Genomic DNA, 22,145 nt, shown 5'->3' on the forward strand with positions numbered 1-22,145 from the left:
TGCGGTCAAAATGTTTGCGTGCCCAAGGCTTTAATATACCTCCAGAATATTTTCGCGGTAATATTCGGCATTTATTCTGATGCCACGATCGATTAATACGAGCGGAGAGCGCCCATAAGCTATGACGGCGGGCCACACCATCACCATGGCCGGCGCTTGAGTTCTGGTGGCCAACTGAAGGTGCACATTTTCAGCTGACCTACTTGGCAAGTAAACACGATCATTATGTTGTTGTTTACAAACTGCTGGACAACGAATATTTTCTCATCGGAGAAAACCAAATTCGGCAGTTCCCCACTTTCGGCCTAGCGAAACAACTCTTTAGCTCTTTTGAGTTTGAGTCTATTTTCTTTCTGTTGCGCTGTAAGTTCTGGCACTTTTTGGAATTTCAAAGGCTTCACCCCGAGCTCATATTTGCCGAATGGCGAATGGAATATTGCGATATATTCAGCTCACGAGCCATTTTTCGGCCACTGCGACACGGGTTTCGATCAAGTCGCTTTTTTTCTTTTCGAACCATTTCAGCTGATGTTGCTGTTTTCTTCCGTCCACTTCCTTGATGTCGGGCTACGCTACCAGTATCACGGTAACTAGCAATGTTACGAGACACAAAAATTTTATTCACATTTAAATGCTGGAGTGCTCTAACGATAGCCACTTGAGGTTTTCCTGCCAAATATAAAGAAATCACACTATCACGCTTAAATTCAATCACGAATAACTTTTTTTCTGAAAAATTCTCAGCAAAATGCTTTTCATCGCTTGTCAACAATATAATGAGCTGTCACTGGAATAATTTTAACAGCTGTCGGATGAGTTGCTTAGAAATGACAGCAGTCTGAAGTTGGCTGCAGTTTTTTTCCATCTCACCCTCTACGAATTTGTTTGTTGATGGTATACGTTTTTAATCTGATCCAAATCCTCCTTAAAATTTCAAATTTTTGGCAAAGGTATCAAAGGAACAAATAATCTAGATCGAATTTTGTTATGAGTCTCTGAACAAAAGAAATGCGAAAACTTATTTTGTACCATAGAAAAAACGATCCTCAATTTTGGTTAATTTTTCGACAAAGTAAATACTTTTTTCTGAATTCGCCGAACGTTTTCCTTTAAATTTAAAGCCTTCAAAGACTTCAACTTCATTTTACCTCGCCTTCAAGTATTTCGATCATGTCCTTCTTCAACTGAAGCACCATATCCACCCACATGTATATCTTCATACACATATAGCCTAAGGTCTTAATGCAACTCCAAGACCGGTTTCATAAAATGTACCGGTGTTTGGTGTGGTATAAGCCACTTTGGCGGGTGATCACAGCCAACATCACACACCTACAAATTCCGAAAACGAAAAAAAAAACAGAATTGAGAGTTGTCTTTGTCTGTCCGTCCCTCCGTCCGTCTGATGAACAACCCAACCCGATGACTCATTCGCCTCAAGCTTTTTGTGGCTAATAGTTGGTATGCAATACAACAATCGGCAAAATGTTGTTTTCAACTTCGTCATAACTTGGCTAGCCGTTCGGAATATCAAGCAACACTCGAAACGCTCCAAGTCACCATGGGATTTGAAAAAATCTTACTCAGCACCGGTGGTGTGGCTATGGAGTTTCTGCGAAAAAACACTGACTTTTTTCAAGTTTTAGATTTATGTGCGGATTTTTGTTTGGTTTTTCGTTTGCTTTTGTGGTTTGGGTTGGCAGTCTTTTTATTTTTCATTAATTCTTTGCTATAAAGTTCATTATAAGCACCTCTAAAGAATAGCCCGTCATAAAACGGTTTGATGGAACAGAAAAAAGAGAAGAAAAATGCGAAAGACCACAAAAAGTAACAAAGGTTTGCAATTTTGGATTTGCCAAAAACGAGGCCAGTGGCATAGAAAAGTAACGATCGGATTTTATCGGTTATACTTTGGAATATGGATTTCATAATTAACGTAATCGAATGCGATTGACATCATTTTGTAGGTTTTTTGTTGTGGCATTCAAATGTAGAAAGAGGTTTTATGGGTTTTGTTTAGATGACATGGATGAAATCTTAACATTTTAACCCTCAAAGGTGCCACCAAAGGGGTCTTTTTGGGACATTTTACAAAATATGGCTTAAAAATCTCTTGAAATGGGATCGTAGCCTGACAAATTATTTCAGAATATTTGTCATAAAATTATACCATAGATCCCAGACTACCTCAGATGGCTAAACCTTACCTAAACTCCAGTAAAGAATTAATTTTTTTTCTTAATCGAAGTTTACGGGAAATTCTCCTACAAAGCATTATTTTAGAATCATGACGTCAAAGACAAAATTATTCGTCATCAAATTTCACTTTAGGTCACCAAGGAAAATAAATCTCTATATCCATTATATATACCGAAAATATCTCCATCAATGTTGCCATAAACCCCGAATATATCTTCAAATTTTTGTAATCATTTTTTCCTGGGTCTTTTTTCGAGTTGACGTCCGAAAGTAACATAAAATGTCATTTTAGGCAGAAAGTGTCAAAAGACCAAATATTCTACACCAAATTCTATGATAAATCTCAGAATAAACTATATACCTATGTACAATAGTTTTGAAGAAAATTATATTTGAAATTTATGTACTAAAATTGAAAAAAAAGTTGTGTTGGTTTCAATTCTAAGTCAATATCTCTATTACATACATCATTTTTTGAGGAAAGTGTCAAAGGAGGAAATATTCTGGGTCGAATTTTAATGATAGTCTCTGAACACGAAAAAAAAACATTTAAAAAGCAGTAAGTTCGACCGGGTCTCCACTATTTAGAACGAATTTGGCAATTTCCATAAAAATAAAATCCTTAAAAAATTCTATTAAAATCTTAAAAATACCGAATATAGCCGTAATATTGGGGTCTATACCGTATATAGAGAGGTATTGTTATATCGGAGCTATACGAAGACCTGGACCTGCACAAACAATTTTCTGCCATAGGCTGTAGTATTCATTACGAACTTCAAATACCAAATTTGAAACAATTCCGGTAAATAATGTCGCTAAAATCATCAAAATACCGAATATCGGGAGGTACTTTAATGTAGGGGCTATACGAAGACGTGGACCTGCATAGACAATTTTCTGTCACAGGCTGTAGTATCCATTACGAACTTCAAATATGACATCTCAAACAATTTCGGTGGGTATTGTACCTAAAATCGTCAAAATACCGAATATAAGGAAGTACCGTTATATGGGGCCTATAGGAAGACCTGGACCTGCATAAACAATTTTCTGTCAAAGACTGAAGTTTCCATTACGAACTCTAAATACGTAATTTGAAACAATTCCGGTGAATAATAACGCTAAAATCATCAAAATAACGAATATTGGGAGGTATCGTTATATGGGGGCTATACGAAGACGAGGACCTGCATAGACAATTTTCTGCCTTAAGCTGTAGTATCCATTTCGAACTACAAATACCAAATTTGAAACAAGTCCGGTAAATACTGACGCTAAAATCTTCAAAAAACCGAATATTGGGAGGTACCGTTATATGGGGGCTATACGAAGACGCAGACCTATATGGCCCATTTTCTGTCACAGGCTGAAGTATCCATTACGACCTTTAAATACCAATTTTGAAACAATTCCGATAAACAATGTCGCTTAAATCATCAAAATACCGAATGTCGGGAGGTACCGTTATATGGGGGCTATACGAAGACGTTCACCTACATGACCCATTTTTAATACCAAACGTCCTGCACACATAATACACATTTGAGTAAATGTTTATCAACTTACTTCATTTCGTTCGGAAGCTAGAGTGATTTCCACAGACGGACAGACAGACGGACATTGCTAAATCGACATATAGTATTATTCTGATCAAGAATATATATACTTTGTAGGGTCTAAAATGTTTCTTTCAAACGGAATGACAAACTTATTATACCCTCCATACTATGATGGAGGGTATAAAAAATTCAGTGAACAATGTCATCATCAAAATACCAAATATCGGGGAGTACTGTTATATGGGGGCTTCATTAAAATGTGGACCTACATGGTCCATTTACGAACTTAACCTGCCTACTGGCAAAATAAACATGTGTGCAAAATTGTAGCCTTCTATCTCAATTCGTTCGAAAGATAGCGTGATTACAACAGACAGACAGACAGAAAGGCGGGCATTGCTAAATCGACTTAGAATTTCACGCTGATCAAGTATATTTATACTTTGTTGGGTCTGACTTGAGTATTTCGAGGAGTTACAAACGGAATGACAACGTTAATATACCCTCCATAGCATGGTGGAGGGTATAAAAAGAAAACATGAAGTACGGTTTTAACCCTAAAATGTTTTTTGTTTTTAATATTTATCAATTTCTGGCGTTTAGATAATATTTAGATTTACGATATCTTCTAGTGCCTACAATAAAATTTTATGATAAGTAATTTTGTAGATTATATAGATTTGTTATGGTGCTTTTTAAAGGAGGTAAAGGGAGTTTTTAGTCATATTTTGAAAAAAAAGGACCAAAAAGACCCTCTTTGGTGACTAGTTTGAGGGTTAACATTTTTGACCAAAATAATCCTTGCTGAAAACATTATACACCTAAAATGTAAGGATTCCAAGGAATGTTAATTCCAAAATAATATATTTCTAGGGTTTTTGGATAAGGCGGATAATATTTCTATGTTATTTGGATAATGTGGATAAAAGATCTTTGGTATTTGGAGAACATTTATACGTTATTTTGATAACGTGGACACAATTTCTTTGTTATTTGGATAACGTGGATAATATTTCTATGTTATTGGGATAACGTGGATAGTATTTGCGTGGTATTTGGATAACGTAGATAATATTTTTATGTTATTTGGATATCGTGGATAATATTTTTATGTTATTTGGATGACGTGTATAATATTTCTGTGGTATTTGGATAAAGTGGATAATATTTCTGTGGTTTTTGAATAATGAGGATAATATTTCTATGTTATTTAGATAACGTGGATAATATTTCTCAGTTATTTGGATAACGTAGATAATATTGTTATGTTATTTGGATAACGTGGATAGTATTTCTGTGACATTTGGATAACCTGGATAATATTTCTAAGATATTTGGATAACGTGGATACAGGTATATTAGGATTACGTGAATAATATTTCTATGTAATTGTGATAACGTAGATAATAGTCCTATATTATTTGGAAAATGTGGATAATATTTCAAAGTTTTGTTTGGATAAGGTAGATAATATTTCTAGGCTATTTGGATAATATTTCTGTGATATTTTGATAACATGGATAATATGCCCAGGTTATTTGGATAAATTGTATAATATTTCTATGTTATTCGGATAATGCGGATGAGATTCGGATGATGTGGAAAACATTTATATTTTATGTAGATAACGTGGATAATGTTTTTGTAATTTTGGATAACGTAGGTAATATTTCTACATTATTTGAATAAAATTTCTGTAATATTTGGATGACGTGGATAATATTTTTATGTTATTTGGATGACGTGGATAACATTTCTGTGATATTAGGATAAAGTGGATAAATTGGATAACATTTCTGTGATATTAGGATAAAGTGGATAAATTGGATAATATTTTTATGTTATTTAGATGACGTGGATAATATTTCTGTGTTATTAGGATAACGTGTATAATATATTTATGTTTTTTAGATAACGTGGATATTATTTCTGTGTTATTTGGATAAAGTGGATAAAATTTCTGTGGTGTTTGAACAACGTGGATAATATTTCTATGTTATTTGGGTAACGTAGACAACATGTTTGTGATATTTAAATAACGTATACAATGTTTTTATGTTATTTAGATAACGTGGATAACATCTCGATGTTATTTGGATAATCTGGATATCATTTACGTTATATGGATAATGCGGATAATATTTCTTGGTTATTGGGATAACTTGGATGATATGTCTGTTATTTACAAATTGTCAACGATGTTTCTATGATATTTAAGCAAACTGAATAATCATTCTATGTTATGTATAAAATCATGGATAATCATTTCATGTTATTTTGACAATGCCAATATTTTTTCTATGATTCTTAGACAATATCCATATTTTTAGTTTATTTAAACGGGGTTGATCATGCTGTCTGATGTTCCCATGTCATTTTGACAATGCCAACATTTTGTTTTTCTTTAATTCTTCTATGATATTTAAAAAATGGTAATTCTCATTCTATGTTACGAAAAAAAACGTGGATTATCTTTTTATGTTTTTTTTTTTTTTTTTTTTTTTTGGAAAATGTCAATAATTTTACTATTTTATTTAGAATATTTCTTTAAACTTTGTTCTTGTTGTATATTGTTGACCTGTTATATTTATTTTACTTATTTGGTTAATTGCTTGGCTTAAGGTCATTAAAAAACTATGTTTTTTATTTTTGAATTTTTCCTTTTTTATTCATCCAATATTTCGATTTCTTTCTTTAAACTATCTATGTTATTAAGACAATGTAAACAATTTTTCTATGATATTTACATAATGTGAATTCTCATTCTATGTTTTTTTTTCTATTCTATATTATTTTGAAAATGCCATTAATTTTTCTATGTTATTTTAACAATATCAGTGATCCTTTTGTGTTATTTAGATAGTGATAAGGACGCTTCTTTGATTTTTAACTAAAGCGAATAATTATTCTATGTTATTTAGAAGACGTGGAAGACCTTTCTACGTTATCCAGACAGTTTGATAATCATTCTATGTTATTTGGACAACATGAAAAACATTTTTTATTATTTTAATAATCATTGCTATGTTTCTATGATATTTATGTAGAGTGAATTAGAATTCTATGTTATTCAGAAAATGTGAATAACCTTTTTTTTGGTCAGTGTTCTGTTCTAATAAGAAACCAGTAAAGAAAGTCTTAAAATCAGGCGGGACCGAAGTTATGATACCCTACACCACTTTGCTAATTAAGTAGAGCTCCGCATAAGAATTAAACGTTTTTATGGGAGAATTCAATCATACACGCTATGTTTATAATTATAATTTAAAGTTCAAAAGACTAAATATGCCGAAACATTCGTATCTTTTAAATTCGGACTTGTATTGCCCATTTGGTGCAAAATTAATTTGAAATCGGACAAAAATATATATGGGAGCTCTATCCAAATCGGAACCGATCTCGATAAAATTTGGCAAAGATATTTCGGAGCTGTCTTACATATATTTCCCTGAATATCGTTGTTACGGAGTGCATATTACAGCTGTGGGTAAAAAAATATAACAAATCAGATGAACAATATATATGGGAGCTATAGCTATATCTGAACCGATCTTCTCTAAATTTGACATACAAGCTTCACTAGACTCAATTCGGTCGTAAATGCCAAATTTCATCCCATTTGGGCAAATATTAGACGTTTGGTGCACAATAAAAGGTAAATCGGACGAAGATATATATATGGGAGATATATCCAAATCCGAACCGATCTCGATAAAATTTAGCAAAGGTATTTTTGAGCTATATTTGATATATTTCCCCAAATATTGTTGTTACAGAGTGCATTCTACGGCTGCGGAGGACAAAAATAACAAATCGGATGAACAATATATATGGAAGCTATAGCTATATAGCTGAACCGATTTCGATCAAATTTGCCATACTTATTTTCAGGCCTAATTTGGTTGTATGTGCAAAATTCCATACTATTCGGGGTGATATTACACGTTTGGTGCACAATAAAAGGTAAATCGGACGAAGTTATATGTGGGAGCTATATCTAAATTTTTACCGATTATCTCCAATTTCAATGGGGTTCGTCTTTGGGCCAAACAAATGATTTGTGCAAAATTTCATCTGGATCGGGTAATAAATGCGAACTGTACTTTGTTCATAAAAATACATGGACAGACAGACGGACGGATAGACGGACGGACATGCATAAATCGACTCAGAATGTGATTCTATGCAGATCATCAAAAGGAACTATGGGTCTATGTCGTTTCCTTTTGCCTATTACTAACAAATGCACAAAGACATAATACCCTGACCACCTTGTGGTGTAGGATATAAAAATATGGCTCCCCTCCGAAGCCAACTACGAAATATATTTGAAAATATTTTAAAGTATTTGAATAACATTGTTTGTAGATTATACCCTTCATATATATTAACATGGGAATTCCCAAAAACCCGATTCAATTGCGCTAATCGTGCAGGCAGTTCAAAGCTTCTAAATCAATAACTTATCATTATTTTATCTTTTTGGTGGTATTGGGTAGTCCTTAATTTATTTTTTTGAAAACAAACCAAAAAAATCGTTAAAAATTCTCGTTAAATTGTAATGTGCCAGACACATTCCCTTGCAATCTCTGTGTTTTTTCTTTCGGATTACAATGCAAATCACGTTTATCTAATTATTGGAACTTGTTTTATAACCAACAGGCAACAACAAAAAACGCCTTAAAACTTATTAACATTTCTAATTATAATGGCCCATAAATTAAAGACAAGCAAAACAATTGTTTTTAATAAGAAAAATTATAAAAAATTCTGGATATTTTGCGCCTCGAAAAAAATTGGAATTTGAAATATTGCAAATTAACGGCATATTTCATTTATTGGCTGGGAATTAATGAAAAAAAAAAATAATAATAAGGGATAGTAATGACTTGGTATACAAATTTATTAAATTCAGGGTGAGATAAAAACAAGTAAAAAAACATTAAGTTCCGCCGGGCCGAACTTATAATACCCTCCACCTTAGGATAATGGAAACACTAGAATCAATTATTACCCACAAATTTAAATTTTTTGATATATTCGTGGGAAAATGTGGCAAAAATCATCAAAATACCGAATATCGGGAGGTACCGTTATATGGTGACTATACTAAAACGTGGACCGATATATCTCATTTTCAATACCAACCAGACAGACGGAATTTTAAAATTTTATGCTGATTATGAATATATACATTATGGGGTCTTCGACGAATATTTAGGGATGTTACAAACGGAATGACAAAGTTAATATAACCTCCTTTCCAAGGTGGAGGGTATAAAAAAAGCTGCAACAAAGTCAAACGCCATAATTTTTACATTTTTATACCCTCCACCATTGTATGGAGGGTAATGAGGTTTGTCATTCCGTTTGTAACACCTCGAAATATACATTTTAGACCCCACAATGTATATATATTCTTGATCAGCATAAAATTCCATGTCGATTTAGCGATGTCCGTCTGTCTGTCCGTCTGTGGAAATCACTCTAGCTTCCGAACGAAATGAAGTAGGTTGATAAAAGTTTACTCAAATGTGTACTATGTCTGCAGGACTTTTGGTATTGAAAATGCGCCACGTAGGTCCACGTCTTTGTATAGCCCCCCCATATTACGGTACCTCCCGATATTCGGTATTTTGATGATTTTAGCGACATTATTTACCGGAATTGTTTCAATTTTGGTACTTGAAGTTCGTAATAGATACTACATCCTAAGACAGAAAATGAGCAATGTAGGTCCACGTCTTCGTATAGCCCCCATATAACGGTACCTCCCGATATTCGGTATTTTGATAATTTTAGCGACATTATTTATCGGAATAGTTTCAAACTTGGTATTTGAAGTTCGCAATAGATACTACAGCCTATGACAGTAAATTGTCTGTGCAGGTCCACGTCTTCGTATAGCCCCCATATAACGGTACCCCTGCAATATTCGGTATTTTGCCCCATTCCCGGCGAAGCGTTTGCTTGAGGTGATCGACACTTTGGTATTTTTAGCGCCAACCTTGCTTACCAAAATACTCCAGGCACAATAGTCCCATGGATTGGTATCCGGAGATTTTGGTGGCTATTTCATAACCATTCTTGGGTGGTGGCGCGTGTTCGCTCGGTGCTGAGTCCTATTTTGAATGTCCAAGGTCTGCGGCCAAAATGTTTGCGTGTCCAAGGCTTTAATACACCCTCCAGAATATTTTCACGATAATGCTCGGCATTTATTCTGATGCCACGGTCGATGAATACGAGCGGAGAGCGACCATCGGCTGTTATGGCGGCCCAAACCATCACCTTGGCCGGGGCTTGAGTTCTGGTGGCCAACTAAAGGTGCACATTTTCAGCTGACCTCTTTGGCGATGGTGCTGAGTCCTGTTGGAATGTCCAAGGTCTGCGGCTAAAATGTTTGCGTGCCCAAGGCTTTAATACACCCTGCAGAATATTTTCGGGATAATATTCGGCATTTATTCTGATGCCATGGTCGATTAATACGAGCGGAGAGCGACCATCGGCTGTTATTGGCGGCCCACACCATCACCATGGCCGGCGCTGGAGTTCTGGTGGCCAACTGAAGGTGCACATTTTCAGCTGACCTCTTTGGCAAGTAAAACCTCTTTGGCAAACTGCTGAACAACTAATGATTTCTCATCAGAGAAAACCGAATTCGGCAGTTCACCACTTTCGGCCAAGTGAAACAACTCTTTAGCTTTTTTGAGACTGAGTCCAATTTCTTTCCGTTGCGATGTAAGTTCTTGCACTTTTTGGAATTTCAATGGCTTTACCCCGAGCTCATTTCTCAATATTTGCCGATTGGAATATTGCGATATGTTCAGCTCACGAACCATTTTTCGGCCACTGCGACGCGGTTTTCGATCAAGTCGCTTCTTTACTTTTCAAACCATTTCTGCTGATGTTGCTGTTTTCTTCCGTCCATTTCCTTGACGTCGGGCTACGCTACCAGTATCAGCGGTAACGAGCGATGGTACGAGACACAAAAGATTTATTGACATTTAAATGCTGGAGTGCTCTAACGATAGGTTTTCCAGCCAAATATAAAGAAATCACACTATCACGCTTGAATTCCGCCACGTATAACTTTCTTTCTGGAAAATTCTCACCAAAATTCTTTTGTACGCTTGTAGACAATATAATGAGCTGTCACTGGCATAGTTTGCTGTCGGATGAGTGGCTTAGAAATGACAGCAGTCTGAAATTGGTTGCAGTTTTTTTTATCTCACCATGTATTGCAAAGAGGCTCTCTAAATTTTTCTTTTCAAATTTTAAATTGAAAAAATAGTCGCAGTTTCCATCCCAGCACCCTTTCTCCTATGAGGTTTCTTGTTTAGTTTATGAAAATATTTTAAAAGACATAAAATTCTTTTCCAATCTCCCTGAGCGATGCCACCAACCTAGAAATAACTACATAATTTTCAGTAATTTTTGCCGGCATTCCATTTGTTTGTTTTTTTATTCTTTCCCTCCTCTCCTCTCCTCTTCTTTTCGTTTATTTACATTTCATCCAATTTGAAAGATATTTACCAGAGGCCCGGCGTTATTCACTTCTAGCCATGACTTGTGGCAAATTTACACGTGATAGAGCTTTCTTGCCACTGGCCCTGTGTTGTGGCCAATGAAGAGGAGAAGAGGAAAAATCTATGAAACGAACAAACGTTTGCGAGATAAACAACAAACAAGTTTCGAGGTGGAAAAAGTAAAAGTCTTTGGCAGAAGAAAAATAAGAAGTAAAATAATGGCTGACCGAGAGGGGGTGTGATGAAATCTGTACAACGACATTTTTCCAGCTCAAGCATAAGAAAGTGAGGTTATTGACGGCCGGTTTTTGGTTTTCCAAAAAATTTTCATTGCCAGCTAAACGGCAATTTGTTATTCGGCGCCATAAACGTGAAAGGGGAGGAGTGGGTTAGGGGATGTTTGGATAATTGCACAGGAGAATAAATTACAGCCATTTTGCACACATTTGGTCATTGAACCATAAGGCCACAGCAGTGCTGGAAAAATTAGATATGTTATCGTTAAATAACATAGAAATACTATTCATATTTTCATAGTAACATAGAATGATTATTTACATTTAAAACAAATAATAATAAAATAGTCTGAACAACAAAGAAAAATTATCTACTTTTCTAAATACTACAAAAAAAGTTTCGATGTTTCAAAAACATAGAACGATTATCCATGTTTTCTACACAACATAGCCTAGCGTCGGGTACACGGTTGAATCATGGATATTTGAAAAATAACATGGAAATATTATTGATAGTGTCCAAAAACATAGAAATAATTTCCACATTTTTCTTAAATAACATAGAATGATTATTCACTTGTTTTAAATATCATAGAAGCATTGTAGACAATGTCTAAAAAATGTAGGAAGATTATAGATATTGTCTAAGAATTATATATAATTATTATATAATTCATATATATATATATATATATATAATTATATATAAAATATTATTCATATATCCAATAACATAGAAATATTATCTAAGTTATCCAAATAGCACAAAAATATTACCCACATACCACAGAATCATTATCCACATAAATCGAATGATACAGAAATATTATCCACTTTATCCGAATAACCTAAAAATAGTATCCACGTTATCCGAATGCCATAGAAATATTATAAACGTTATCCAAATCGCATAGAAATATTGTCCACCTTATCCAAATGACGCAGAAATATCATCCAGGTTACCCAAATAGCATAAAAATATTATCCACGTTATCCAAATATCACAGAAATATTATTCAAATTATCCAAATTACATAGAAATATTATCTACGTTATCCAAATGACGTAGAAATATTATCCACGTTATCCAAACATCAAAGAAATATTATCCACGTTATCCAAATCCTATAGAAATATTATCCACGTAATCCTAATAACTTAGAAATATTATCCACATTATCCAAATAACATATAAATATTAACCACGTTATCCAAATAACCTCAAAATAGAATCCACGTTATCCGAATACCATAGAAATATTATCTTAATAACTTAGAAATATTATTCATGTTACCCAAATAGCATAAAAATATTATCCACGTTATTCAAATACCATTGAAATATTATCCACATTATCCAAATTACATAGAAATATTATCCAAATAACATGGAAATATTATCCACGTTATCCAAATATCTTATAAAAGTTATTCACGTTATCCCAATAACATAGGAATGTCATCGACGTTATCCAAATAACATAGAAATATTATCCACCTTATCCAAATAAAATACAAAAATTATCCACATTATCCTAATAACTTAGAAATATTATCCACATTATCCAAATTACATAGAAATATTATCTACGTTATCCAAATGACGTATAAATATTATACACGTTATTCCAATAAAATAGAAAGATTATCCACGTTATCCTAATAACTTAAAAATATTATCCAGGTTATCCAAATAACATATAAATATTATCCAAGTTATCCAAATAGCATAAAAATATTACCCACATACCACAGAATCATTATCCACATAAATCGAATAATACAGAATTATTATCCACTTTATCCGAATAACCTAAAAATAGTATCCACGTTATCCGAATACCATAGAAATATTATAAACGATATCCAAATCGCATAGAAATATTGTCCACCTTATCCAAATGACGGAGAAATATTATCCAGGTTACCCAAATAGCATAAAAATATTATCCACGTTATCCAAATATCACAGAAATATTCTCCGCATTATCCAAATTACATAGAAATATTATCTACGTTATCCAAATGACGTAGTAATATTATTCACTTTATCCTAATAACTTAGAAATATTATCTACTTTATCCAAATAGCACAGAAATATTATCCACATTATCCAAATCGAATAGAAATATTATCCACCTTATCATAATGACGCAGAAATATTATCCAAATTATCCAAATAGCATAAAAATATTTCCCACATACCAAAGAATCATTATCCACATAAATCGAATAATACAGAAATATTATCCATTTTATCCGAATATCATAAAAATATTATCCACGTTATCCAAATATCACAGAAATATTATCCACATTATCTAAATTACATAGAAATATTATCTACGTTATCCTAATAACTTAGAAATATTATCCACGTTATCCAAATCCCATAGAAATATTATCCATATTATCCAAATCGAATAGAAACATTATCCACCTTACCCAAATGACGCAGAAATATTATCCACGTTACCCAAATAGCATAAACATATTATCCACGTTATCCAAATATCACAGAAATATTATCTACGTTATCCATATGACGTAGGAATATCATACACCTTATCCTAATAACTTAGAAATATTATTCACTTTATCCAAATATCATAGAAATATTATCCACATTATCCAAATAACATATAAATATTATCCACGTTATCCAAATAACATAGAAATATTATCTAAGTTATCAAAATTATCCACTTTATCCGAATAACCTAAAAATAGTATCCACGTTATCCAAATATCACAGAAATATTATCCACATTATCCAATTTACATAGATATATTATCCACGTTATCCAAATCCCATAGAAATATAATATACGTTATCCTAATAACTTAGAAATATTATCCACTTTATCCAAATAGCACAGAATTATTATCCACATTATCCAAATAACACAGAAATATTATCCACTTGTATCCAAATAAAATAGAAATATTATCCACCTTATCCAAAAAAAAATACAAAAAATTATCCACGGTATCCAAAATCCATAGAAATATTATCTACGTTATCCTAATGACTTAGAAATATTATCCACATTATCCAAATAACTTAGATATATCATCTACTTTATCCTAATATTGAAGAAATGTTATCCACGTTATAAACATGAAATAGAAATCTTATCTACTTTATCCAGATAACCTATAAATATTATCCACCTCATCCAAATAACGTACAAATATTATCCACATACCACAGAAGCATTATCCACATAAATCCAATAACCCAGAAATATTATCCAAATATCATAAACATATTATCCACATTATCCAAACATCACGAAAATATTATCCACGTTATCCAAATTACATAGAAATATTATCCTAATAAGGTGGAAATATTTTCCACTCTATCCAAATTACATAAAAAATTTATCCACTTTATCCAAATGTCACAGAAATATTATCCCAGTCATCCAAATATTACAAAAATTTTATCCACTTTATCCAAATAGTATCCTCGTAATCGAAATAACTTGGAAATTTTATCCACGTTATCCTAATAGCTTAGAAATGTTATATACATTTTTAAAATGATGAAGACATGTTATCCACGTAATTCCAAAAAAAAAAAAAAAAACACAAGTAAAAAAGCTGTACGATCGGCCGGGTCGAACTTTGAATACCCTCCAAAATTTGGAACGAATTTGGCAATTTTCAAAAAAATAAAATCCGTTAAAAATTCTATTAGGGTCTATACGACGACGTGGACCTGCATGGGCAACTTTTGTCATAAGCCATTACAATTTTCAAGTGCTAAAATAGCTAAAATCATCAAAATACCGAATATCGGGAGGTACCGTTATATTGTGGATATACGAAGACGTGGACCTGTATACGAATTTTTTTGCCATAGGTTGTAGTAATCATTAAGATTTTTCAATACGAAATTTGAAACAATTCCGTTGAATAATGTTGCTGAAATCATCAAAATACCGAATATCTGGAGGTACCATTATATGGGGGCTATACGAAGACGTGGACCTGCACAGACAATTTTCTGTCATAGGCTGTAGTATCCATTAAGAACTTCAAATACCCAATTTGAAACAATTCCGGTGAATGATGTCGATAAAATCATTAAAATTCCGAATATCGGGAGGTACTGTTATATGAAGGCTATACGAAGACATCGACCTACATGGTCCATTTTCAATACCATGATATAATATACATTTGAGTAAAATGTTATCAACTTACATCATTTCGTTCGGAAGCTAGAGTGATTTTCACAGACGAACAGACCGACGGACATCGCTAAATCGACATAGAATGTTATGCAGGTGAAGAATATAAATACTTTGTGGGGCTTAAAATGTATATTTCGAGGAATGACAAACTTAATATACCCTCCATACTAGGGTGGAGGGTATAAAAGGGTTTTATAAAATATAATTCCTTATGAGATTCTTGATTTCTGAGGTAAATTTTCAAAACTCCGATACACGTGTTTCATAATTTTAGGGCTTCTTCTTTACACATTTTAAAGGGAAAAGTTTATATTTTGTTTTGTGCCCCACGTTGGGCGCCATATTTTTAATGTGTTGTACAAATGTAAAGGAGTTTTGTACAGGCATTTCATAAAATCATCCTTAACAAGGGGAGAACCTACACTTTTCGCACATTTTATGTGAAAAAGTTAAAATTTTGTTTCGTGCCCCACGTTGGGCGCCATATTTGAAAATTATTAGACATAAGTAAATGATTTTTTATAGGCATTTTAAAAAAATTATCTTTATGATGGGAAGGACCTTCCGGAATGTATATTCTTCGCACATTTTATATAGAAAACTTAAAATTTTGTTTTGGGTCCCTCGTTGGGCGCCATATTTGAAATGTGTTGAACAAAGGAAAAAATGTTTAAGTGACATTTTAAAAGATTAACTTTATCAAGGGAAGAAAATTTTGGCCCTCTCAGCCACATGAAACTCTAAAACTTAGGGTCATTGTTTTGGATTCAACGTTGGGCGCCATATTTAAAATGTGCTTGAACAGAAGTATAATAGATTTATATTTTCTATAAGATTATTTTTAACAAAGGATGTTCCTGCCGGAATGTAAATTTTATATAGAAATCTCATAATTTTAGAGCTACTTTCATAATCTATAAGGATTTTCTCAAATTTCCTCTTTTTTTGGTTGGCACAGCATAAAATTGTTCCCACAGAACATTGCCACCTAATATGGCAAACTATTCTCATATCTCCACAGCAACCCGAAAACCATTCCCCAACTCCAAGCCCACAATTACCATAAGTGAAATTCCTCCACACACACTTAAATGACCGTGAAATAGTAATTAATTATTTTATCTCTAAAATACCAAAAAGAAAGCACAAAACTTCAACAATCTCACGAAGAAAGCATATTTTGAATTGCGATTAACACCTCGTGGAGCGAAACTTTTCACTTTCAGGCAGTGATGGCAGGCAATCAGTCAGTCACACTCGCCAAGATGTTATTGTACTGAAGCAGTGGGCAGACACACACACACGCTACTCTTGAGTCGCCTTCTGGTTAATCACCTTTTACAAGTGAACACCTACTTTGTAACGCCCCTTTTCTCCCTCCCCTTGCCGCCTTGGTTTCATTACAACACTTCAGCGATCCCATGCTAATTGCATAATATTGGAGAGGAGAAGAAAAACACGAACCTCATATGAAAAATGAAAACAAAACTTTACAAAAACATAACCTCCGCACTTTACAACACGCCCTCCCCGGCCTGCTTGGATAACATAACACAACTCGAAGAGACAGAAAAAATCTCACACTTAATCAAATTAAATTCAGCTTCAGCAACAGCTGTCGCCCTAATGCCAGCGAGAGGGGTCGTTGGAGGTGGCTCAACCGCCGGCTTTGTCATAAATATGTAACATGGTTATACCATTAGCTGACGACCATTTCTCCAATCCCCGCTTGTGGGAGAATGTGTAACGTGACGTGTCTAGGAATCTGTTTGTTTTTTTTTACCACATCTTTGGTTGGCGTTTTTGGGGTCGGCTCCCACGGCGCTTAGATAAGAAATGAAAATAAAAGCTAAGCAAATGTTGGCATTAGGTATTAGATCTGTGGTGGTGGTGCTAAAATCAGCTGCCGTGGATGTTATGATGAAGTGTTGTAAGTGATTATGGGGGAAAGCAACTCTTTGAGAGGAAATCGGGGTTAGGGACCAGAGCCTCTCGTAGCCTAAGATAAACGCCCACTTAAGACCCAATGATTTAACTAAGGTCGAAGAACTTCCCGGAATGGCTAATTTTTACACATTTCACATAGAAATTTTTATATTCTCCTTGGGCCCCATGTTGGGCGCCACATCTATAGCGCTTAGATATGGAACGAAATAAGGGTAAACCAAATGTCGTCAACTGTATTAAATATTTGTAGTAACAGCGGCAGACTTGGCCGCACGTGAGAAAAGGTGCCACTTTGGAAAGAAATCTGGGCTTTAGGACCAGGGTATCTCTAGGCCTATGCCTATGTAGCCTAGTTGGAAGAGCCATCCGGAATTGATACTTTTTGCACATTTTATACGGAAAGGTGTATATTTTGTTTCGTTCCCCAGGTTGGGCGCCATATTTGAAATGTTCTGTCTTGTTTTATCACATGTATGGAGCGTAAATAACGAATGAAAATAAGAACAGTCCAAATCTTGACAAACTGGATTAATTTTGTGTAGTAATATCGGCGGACTTGGCCGTACGTGATTTGAGGAAAGGTGCCACTTTGGAAAGAAATCTAGACTTTAGGACCAAGGTATCTCTAGGCATATAAAAGTTATCCACTGAAGCCGCAACGATGTAGCCCAGTTCAAGTGCTTTTCGGAATGGATAATTTTTGCACAAGATTTAATGGAAATGGTTATATTTTGTTTCGTACCCCACGTTGGTCGCCATATTTGAAATGTTCTCTATTGCCTTATCACATTTATGGAGCTTAGACAACAAATGAATAACAGAGCTGTCCAAACTGGATTAATTTTGTGCAGTAACAGTGGCGGACTTGACCGTACGTGATTTGAGGAAAGGTGCCACTTTGGAAAGAATTCTAGTCTTTAGGACCAGGGTATCTTTAGGTCTATAAAAGATATCCACTGAAGCCGCATCTAAGTAGTCCAGTTGGACGAGCTTTTCGGAATGGATAATTTTTGCATCATTTTTATGGAAAAGTTTATATTTTGTTTTTTGCCCCACATCGGGAGCCATATTTGAAATGTGTTGAACAAATGTAAAGGAGTATTGTACAGGCGTCTTATAAGATCATCCTTAACAAGGAAAGGACCTTCGGGAATATATAATTTTCGCACATTTTTATATAAAAAAATAAAATTTTGTTTCGTGCCCCACGTTGGTCGCCATCTTCGAAAATGATTGGACATAAGTGAACGATTTTTTACGGGCATTTTAAAAATTATCTTTATCATAGGAAGGACCATCCGGAATGTATATTTTTTGCACATTTTATTTGGAAAAGTAATTATTTTGTTTCGTGTCTCACGTTGGGCGGCATGTTCGAAAATTATTGGACAGAAGTAAATGATTTTTTACAGGAATTTAAAAAAAATATCTTTATCATGTATTTTTCACACATTTTATATGGAAAATTAAAATTTGGTTTTGGGTCCTTCGTTGGGCGCCATTTCAGTCACATATAAATCTCGTTGGGCGCCATATTTAAAATGTGTTTGAAAAAGAGGTTTTACGGGCATTTTATAAAATTACCTTTAACAAGGAGAGGACCCACCGGATGTACATTTTATATGGAAAAGTTAAAATTTAGTTTCGTGCCCCGCTTTGGGCGCCATATTTTAAATGTGTTGAATAAAGAAAAAAATGTTTTAGTCACACTGGAAATGATTATCGTAATCAACGGCTATCTCAGCCACATGAAACTCTAAATCCTGGAGTTATTGTTACGGGTCCAATGTTGGGCGCCATATTTGTTTCCAAATGTTTGGAACAAAAGTAAAGGAGTTTTTTAACAGAAGTTTCATAAGATCATCCTTAACAGGGAGAGGACCTACCGGAATGTACACTTTTCGCACATTTTATATGGAAATTTAACATTTTGTTTCGTGCCGCACTTTGGGTGCCATATTTGAAATCAGTTTAACAAAAGTAAACATGGTTTCTAGGGCATTTAAAAAGATTATCTTCATCAAGGGAAGAAAAATTCTGCTATCTCATCCACATGAAACTCTAAATCCTATTATTGTTACCGGTTTAACGTTGGGCGCCATATTTTAAATGTGTTGAACAAAAGTAATATAGAATTTACGGAAATTTTTTAAGTTAATCCTTAATAGGGGAGGACCGGAATATATAATTTTTCACACATTTTATATGGAAAAGTTAATATTTTGTTTCGGGTCCCATGTTGGGCGCCATATTTGAAATGTGTTGGACAATAGAAAACAATGGTTTTAGGGGAATACAAAAAGATTATCTTCATCACGAAAAGAAGATTTCATCTATCTCAGCCACATAAAACTCTAAATCTTTTGATCGTTGTTTCGAGTCCAACGTAGGGTGCCATATTTGAAATGTGATTGAACAAGAGTAAAATAGGTTTTACGGCCATTTTATAAGATTATCTTTAACAAAGAGAAGACCTATTGGAAAGTCCATTTTATATAGGAAATTTTATATTTTGTTTTGGTCCCCACGTTGGGCGCCACATTTTAAATGTGTTGATAAAAGGAAAAAATGTTTTAGTGACTCTCAAAAAGATTATCTTCATCAAGGGGAGACAATTTCGGCCATCTCAGCCACATGAAACTCTAAATCTTCAGATCGTGGTTTTGGGCCCTACATTGGGCGCCATATTGGAAATGTGTTGAACTGAAGAAAAAGAGTTTATTACAAGCATTTTTGTAAGATTGTCTTCATAAAGATTTAGCCCCTATTTTGTATGGTATGTATATTCGGAAAGATTTAGGGTGTATTTTACTATCAGATAATGATAATATCAAGATTTTAAGATTCCAACAACTGAAGTCTGATAAAACTCTTAATGGCAGGTATATAATTTTGGATTCTACGTTGGGCGCCATATTTGAATTGAATTGGATAAAAGCTCAGTATTTATCAAGATTACCACGGTACGACTCTCTGAGTCGAAATTAACTCAAAATCACAGGGTCGTGATTTCGGGTCCATCGTTGGGCGGAAATTTTTGATAGGGCAATTTGTATATGTTGCCTGTCAGATAGGGTGTATTTTTATATAAGATTACCTTTATGAAAATTATAAACTTCACGCCATTGAAAATGAAACACTATATCGCAGTGTCGTGATTGTGGATGATTTGAAAATTTTATGCTATCTTTTTTAGCCATTGATTTTCTTCAAACTCCATTACTGTTTGGATTTTTATTTCGCATTCTTTTGTAATTAAATAATTTGCTAATTGGTTTTTTGTTTCTTTTTTTAATTTCAGCTTTCCATTTATCGCATGCTGTGTCGTCGCCGTAGCACATAGAGACTGAAATGTGAAAATTGGTAAGCATGGATGCATTAGCGTTTTTAAATTTATAAATCACAATAATTGCTAAGTAAATTAAAGAGCACTATTATCAACGCATATTGGAGAGGTGTGAATAAACTTTAAAATATTTCTTAATGGATTTTTGTAAAAAAATAGAAAAGAAAAAATAAAACTATAGTTAAGAGCGTTTTAGCACATCTGGATAAATTTCATAACTACTGATTAACACTGGGCGATGGGTATTTGAAATTTGTCCGCACATTTAATATGAGGTTGACCTTGAGTGGATTAGTTTGGAGGTCTTCAATAGATCTTTGATGTTTGGATGAAAATCTAAGGAGATAATATTAAAAACGTTCTTGGAAAATTAGAGATTATCTTCAAATTAGTCTGCTTTATATGGATTATTTTAAGCCCATCTAAAGAGATACCCACATAGTTTAAAACCAAATAGATATCGATATAATAAAAACGCATCTATTGGCCTCATCTAGACAGAAGACTTTTAAAACACCTGAGGTAGAACAAGTAAAAAAAACATTAAGTTCGCCCGGGCCTAACATTCAATACCCTTCAGCTTAGGGTAAAGGAAACATTTTTATATAAAAGTATCTGGATTCAAGCATGTTTCACTTTAAACTTCATATACCAGTAAGACCAGTAAAGTGAGTGAGGCTGTTATATGAGGCCATACCAAAACGGGAACCTCTATAGGCGATTTTGTACTTCAAGGATTGTTATCTATCAAATCTTCTAAAATACCAAATTTAAAGAAATTATGTGGGTAAATGTGGCTAGGATTATTAAAATACCGAATATATGTGCGTTTTAGGAAAACGTGGAACTAAATATTCAATGTTCTGCCACCGTGCTAAACCCTATGATGAACTGTAATTACCAATGTTTATCAAAATATCGAATATCGGGGGTACCGTTATATGGGGGTTATACCAAAATGTGGACCTATACATACAATGTTTCGCGATACGAGCTGGAACCCATTTTGACCCACAAATACCAATTTTTAGACAAATTCGTGGGAAAATGTGGCAAAAATCTTCAAAATACCGAATATCGGGAGGTACCGTGGACTTATATATGCAATGTTCGGCCTGTGAAA

The 22,145-nt window shown here is 33.9% G+C and overlaps 1 protein-coding gene across 1 annotated transcript in view; it reads left to right on the top strand.

The window, feature by feature from the left end:
- LOC101893692 (serine-rich adhesin for platelets) overlaps positions 1–22,145 on the top strand; it is a 105,069-nt gene that overhangs the window by 20,959 nt on the left and 61,965 nt on the right. The window contains exon 2 of the mRNA XM_005180822.4: positions 20,978–21,039. The gene's annotated coding sequence lies outside the window, so the exon portion shown is untranslated. The remainder of the gene's footprint in view (positions 1–20,977; positions 21,040–22,145) is intronic.

The sequence above is a fragment of the Musca domestica genome, unplaced genomic scaffold (assembly GCF_030504385.1).
Source record: "Musca domestica strain aabys unplaced genomic scaffold, Musca_domestica.polishedcontigs.V.1.1 76, whole genome shotgun sequence".
Lineage (NCBI taxonomy): Eukaryota > Metazoa > Arthropoda > Insecta > Diptera > Muscidae > Musca > Musca domestica.